Genomic DNA, 6,558 nt, shown 5'->3' on the forward strand with positions numbered 1-6,558 from the left:
AGTGTGTGGCAGAGAGAGAGAGAGAGAGAGAGAGAGAGAGTGTGTGTGTGTGTGTGTGTGTGTGTGTGTGTATTTATGCCAACATCACATACGAGTGGATGTTGACGTGTGCCGTTCTTAGTTTTTATGGATGCACATAACGACAGATTTTTGTGCAACTTTTTTTGTGTTGATGGTTAAATTGTTGTGACCTTTTATCAGTTTGTATAACGTTATTTTGGGTGGGGCAATGGGTGGGGGCATGGGGCTGGATTACTTTGGGGTAGAGGGTGGGATTTGCATTTGTGGGGATTGAGGTTCTCTTAACATTGGAGAAGAGGCAAAATGTCCAACGCTGACGTTAAAAAGAAAATGCACTACGAACTGAACTAGCAGCCTTTTTTTTCTTTCTTAAAAGAAAACCCAGCTGCTTTGAGTTGTGTTTTACCTGCAGGTTTTCAAGCTCTTGTCGAGGTTTAAATCAATGAGCCGGTGTTTGAAGAGGGATCACCTAAAGACAAATAACTCAAAAAATCCATCAGTCATTCGGGAGAAATCTGCAGGTCTGAAAATAAATCAAGGCTAAGAAATAGAGAGCCAGCTTACTTCAAACAGCACACGCCTCCCTCATGAACCAGTGTATAATATATTGTATATCTCATTAAAGCACTGTAAATCTACTCATCCTATTTCTATGGCCGACTGGTACAGTACCTGTACCTTACTGAAGCACTTCCTTTGCAGCAGAAAAAGGGCATGGATCTGTCATATTTTCCTCAAGGCTGTGATGGACCTGCAACATTTTGAGGCAAAAAAAAAGATGAGCAACTTTGCCAGCTGTTGTTTTCTGGTTATTTCTTCATTGTTCCTTAAAAACAACAGTCAAGTTTCTCCTGTTTTCAGGTCCCCTCTCTCTCTCTTTCTCTCTCTCTCTCTCTCTCGATGCTGATGCATGTTACCAGAGGGCGTTGCCTCAAAAAGATGCCGGTGAGCCCATCCAGCCTTCAGGTGTGTTTAATTATGAGATTTTAAAACTGGCATCGCCGCCGCATGTCTTTGAGGTGACAGCCTCCGCTGATGATTTCTTCTCTTTCATTCAGAATGTTTATGTTAGTGTTTCCTGTGTGTCACGTGTTGAATTATGAATATGCCGAGAATAATAAAAAACAAAATAAAAAAAAATGCAGGATTGTGATGTCCAGGTCTCGGTGAGTCATTTGGTGTTGTTACACCCTGACAGGCGGCCCTGTCTCCCAGCCACTACACTCCATCTCTCATCCTCTCTTTGTGTTGCTCTTGAGGGCGGAGTGAAATGAGATGGTGCCTGTGTGATGAAATACCCCCACAGATTATGGTAATTTGACCCAGTGATGAGGAATGAGGAGTGCTCTCACGATACAAATCGTGTTCCTGGAAGCTTGCCTCAAGGTACTTCATGTGCTTTAAAAACATGTCCCCAGTCCACTGTTGTAATTGCTGTGTGCTGTTGTGATACCATATTTACTACACTGTCTGTTGTTTACCCTGAAGGTGGAAATCAGAAACAGAGGGAGCTCATGAATTGCATTATTTAGATTGAATCTTGACATGTTGTAATTGGATTTGTCTTATAATGCATGTGGGACTGCAGGGGATAAAAGACGAAAGAAGCCTCAGCAGATTTAACATGCTCGTCATGTCATCCACTACATCATGATGGAATGGATGACATGTGACTCGTTTGCACAGTATGTAAACTACATAGTAGCCAAAAGTATGTGGACAACTATATGTGGTTTTTAAGTATGTTAGTCCAAGAACATGGGCATTAATATGTCGCTATACACAAGATTTTGGTGGCCAGGGTTTACTCCCATCGGCCACGAGAGGATGTGTGAGCTCAAGCGCAGGTATTTTTCGGTTCATCTCAAAGGTGTTGAATGGAGTTGAGGCCAGGGATCTTTGTGGGCAACTCAAGTTCACAGACCAAAGGAAAGTGAGTGTGCTCTCAACTTTGTGGTGAAACCATTTCTTTATCTACATGGGAAAGGATCTCCCCTGAACTGTCGCCACACATGTTCTAACCTGGAACTAACCCAAACCATGAAAAGCAGTCCAAATGACCCAATGACTCAAATGAGTTTAAAAGCCTGTATTTTCCAGTTGTTTTTCACAGGTTCGTTACACTTTTATGTATATTTTATGCATCGTTTTTAAAAAAACACGTTCCTTTTTATTTGAAAAGTGTTTGATGATGATGTTGAGGCATTTTAAATGGCAGGTAATTTATTTTCTAAAAAGTACCCTATTTGGGTCATTTTAATTAGTTTTTTTCTAAATAGAGCAAATATAGACCAAGAGTAAAAAAAAAAAAAAAACTCAAGCACGTTTGGTCAAGTATATAATATTAGTTTATTCTAACTATTAAATGGTTTGTGTTTTTTTTTTCGAAAAAAAAGCCAAAACACTTTTTTTCTCGTGTTAAACTTGGAAGTCGGAGCTTTGTGAGAGGTACGTGAACGCAGCACATTGTCTGCTGGACTCCATGTGACCAGCGGTGTCCCGCAAAGTTATCAGTGGTCTGATTACATCTAAAGCTTTCCCGAACACATTAGTCAAAATATAAAATAAACGTCTAATGTCTGAAGATATTTGTCCTTAAAAGGACTTCCTGGTTTTCTTAAACAGAAATCCTGACCGATCTTCGCCGAAGCTCCAGTGGCGCAATCGGTTAGCGCGCGGTACTTATATGACAGTATGCAGCAAAGCAATGCCGAGGTTGTGAGTTCGAGCCTCACCTGGAGCAGAGTTTTTAAGGTAACCCTTACTTACCTGTTGTGATTATGTGGAGCACCAATAATGTCGTCACCTAGATTCAAATACTACTCACGTTCATACGTTGATGTCAACAGATTTATATTGAATTACTGGACAGTCCCTCAATTCAAACACAAAGTGGAATATGATATCATTGAAGACTGATAAGACAGCAACATATATGATTAACTCCAGCACAAGGACATAAGTAGAGATCATTTTAAAAAAAGAACAAAAGTAATACTAATTCTTATATAGAATAGAAGTAAAATATTCTACAGCAATATTATATAGAGTATCAAATGTAATATAGTACGTTATTGTATAGTGTAATTTATAATAAATTGAGTGTGCCAACGTAATCATTAAAGAAATATAAATATAGTAATTTTTTTAAATATTGTTATGACTTCTTTAAAGTATTGAAGGACATATTTTCTTTTATTGCATACATTAAATATATTTGGGATTAAGACACTAGCAATACAAGACAGGGTGTCTTTTCTTATAAGAGATGTATAACACCTTTCAACAATAAGGTAATTCATAATGTTTAAGACATAAAAAGATGACGAAGAAGAATATATCAAGAAACACAAGGCAATATAGAAAATAAATTAAGAATAAAATAAAATACAAGTTAAAAAAAGTACTTAACTGTAACATTTAAGATTTTGTTGAAGATTAATATTTTTATTCTAGTTTTTAGTTACCTTTTTCATTATATCTTTGGTCTCATATTTTCTGCTTATACTTATATATATGCTATGTTGCATGGGTTCTGATGATGGCATTAATAATAATAACTATCTTAATGTTATAATAACTTAACTAACTTCCATTCATTTCAGTAATTATTATTTCAGTCATTTCAGTTACACTATTTTAAAAGTTGATACTAACTATATTTAATGAAGAAAAAGGAGCTCTTGGCAACTTTAATCCGTCTCCCTCATCTTCTCAGGTGTGTTGACCAACAGCGCCCTCTGGCGGTAAACAGCCAGAATGGTTACTCTGTTGTGAAACCAGCTTTTCACCACTAGAGGGCGATGTACCTGCACCGGACAGAGTCCACAGCCTCGGTAGCTCCTAAAACGTTTTTTCTAAACATAAAGGTGCATTTATGTTCCTCAAGTAACATTTTGACAGGTGCCTGCTGCAGAGAAACGTGTCACGAGTCCACCTCTGGTCATTTTTTAGCATAATCTATATTCACAAATCTATCTTGTGGCATACACACATCTTCTTTACACAGCATGCGCGTACTGCTTAGTTTCTTCACTGCATCAAATCTTGTTCAGACATGCTGTATTTTACTGTCAATGATTGTTACATGTTCTATAGGCCTATATCTGTGTCCTTGGATGTGTGTGTGTGTGTGTGCTTTGTATGAATGTGTGTGTGCAGGCCTGTCACTCTAAGCCCTTTAAAGCTGGGAATGAACAAGCAGAAGATTGCAGTAATGATGTGACCCAGATGTCCCTGGTGCAGATCTCCAGGCTGAAAATGAGAGTGCAGATCAGGGCATCGTACCTCCCGTCGCCCCGTGTCCTCCCTCTCCCCCTCTCTCCCTCTACCCGGCTGGCCCGGGACACAATCACGGAGTATTTAGCAGTAGGGTACACGTGTGTATGTATGCATGTAAGTGCATGTGTGCATATCATTTGAGGGAATGTTTGTGTGTTTTTAAGCTCCTCCAGATCCATGTAATACGAGGGATCCGATTTTGGAGCGTGTGCCACTTGTTCTTGGTGCTCCGGATTAGACGAAACAGTTTTTTAATTTACTCTCTTCAGCCGCCTCCATAAGACGCTTTTAAAGCCTAGCATCGCCCCACCAGAGACCCCACCCCACAACTCCCCCCTCCACCCCCTTCCTCACCCATCCCCTGAGGTGACCAGGTGGCTGAACAATCACACACACCACCGCGACAGTGGGCTCAGCGGGCCACTTTACTCAATGAGGACCTCGGCAGTTGGAGTCTGTACGTGTGGAATTGTGTGTGTGTGTGTGTGTGTGTGTGTGTGTGTGTGAGTGTGTGTGTGTGTGTGTGTGTGTGTGTGTGTGTGAGGGATTGAGGAAAAGGGGGGCACAAGACTGAGAGTTTAATATTTGGGATAAGCTGTGATTGAACATCCTGATCAGAGCAGAATGATCAAATTCTGCCAGTGATAATCCCCCATCTTGGAAAATTAAATACCACTGTGCTGCTCACTCACACCCTCTATCTGTATGTAACATACTACACACACACACACACACACACACACACACACACACACACACACACACACACACTATCTAAACAGGGTCTTAATCTGACCTGTGTCTCATAACCCTGCTTGGTTCCTTAGGGAACTGCTCTGATATCTGATGAGTTTTTCATTAACAAGACACAAGTCTAATCCTGAGGGAGGAACACAAAATGACAACGGATAAGCCCTGCTTTCCCCTCAAACACACACACACACACACACACATACAGACACACACATAACTCTGATCCACTGATCCACTATCTAACTAAACATCTTTACACACACACTCATACTCATGTTTATGCTTTAATCTATACCCATCCCAGTTTCATTCACTCCGGCCTACATTTTATTTATTTGCACGTCGAATTAAATATCTTTATGTGTACTGTTTAATACATACGCATACGCAGAGTAAAAGGTTCAGTACACTTGAAAAGAGCCTGCCTGACCGCTTAAGTGTTTATTCCTGTTCTGAAAGGCCTCATTTGAAGCCTCCTCCAGGGCACTCCTCGACACGATGAATCGTGAGAAGGCATTCATGGTGTTGCACTAGGCTGTACAGTGCGGTTGTCATGTGAAGAATTAATAAGACAAAGCTTGAAAGAGAAGCTCAAACTCCAGGGGTGGTCCCCCCCCCCCCCCCCCCCATTTTGAATTCCCATTTAAACAATATCCTCAATGTTTCTTATTGTAAGTCGCTTTGGATAAAAGCGTCAGCTAAATGACATGTAATGTTCCTCAACACAGAAACACAGGACTCTCCCCTGTAATGTAAGGCCACCACCACTTTGAGTGTAATTATATTTCAACTGCTTCTCAACATCTGTGAGCCTCGGCTCAGCGTTGAAGCCGCATGGCGGAGCGGCGAACAGAGTGGTGGTTCTTTGTTGTCGCGAGTGGTGAACAATACACAGCGCCATATAGTTGTTGAATTCATCCACCATTGTTATTCAAGATGCAGATTGGATTGTTAGTTCTTTTCAACAGCTTCATCTTTCAAGAAGTGCCCATCAGGTAGCGTTTAAAACATGCTTGTGCCTACAATATTTGTGTTTTTGAGTGTTTCAAGCCCATCCAAGACATACAATCTTTCCAACTGTGAGTCGTGTAACATTGTCTTTGAATGGGAATTTAACTTCCAGAAACAGGGACTCCTCAGAGAGCTCCTCCCACTTTGTAACTGTGTTCTGACATTGAATAAGAGCTTTCTGATGCTATACGAGGTGACAAGTCTGTTTGAATCTTACTGAGGCCTTGTAAGCCATCTCTCTGCATGGTGACTCACTATTAGGGGGCATAAAATGACTCAAAACATAAAAAAGAAAAAGATTAACTGAAAATAAGTTACTTTTTTTGTAACTGTTTTCCAAGTGACGTCTTCAGTGTCCATGACAGATGTTTTGCTTCCTAATTCTCCTTCTGCTGTATGATGCCAAGGAAGAGAAATTAATTGTAATGATTCTGGTTTCAAAACTGAAACGTGCACGGCCTTTTGCAGGTCCAGTCATTAGCTTGCTAGGTG

General features: G+C 40.5%; 1 non-coding gene across 1 annotated transcript; it reads left to right on the forward strand.

Moving 5' to 3' along the window:
- Positions 1 to 2,670: 2,670 nt before the first annotated feature.
- On the forward strand, positions 2,671 to 2,764 carry trnai-uau. The gene is made up of 2 exons: positions 2,671 to 2,708; positions 2,729 to 2,764. It is a non-coding gene; the product is annotated as a tRNA-Ile (tRNA).
- Positions 2,765 to 6,558: the final 3,794 nt, after the last annotated feature.

Source organism: Cyclopterus lumpus, chromosome 19 (assembly GCF_009769545.1).
Source record: "Cyclopterus lumpus isolate fCycLum1 chromosome 19, fCycLum1.pri, whole genome shotgun sequence".
NCBI lineage: Eukaryota > Metazoa > Chordata > Actinopteri > Perciformes > Cyclopteridae > Cyclopterus > Cyclopterus lumpus.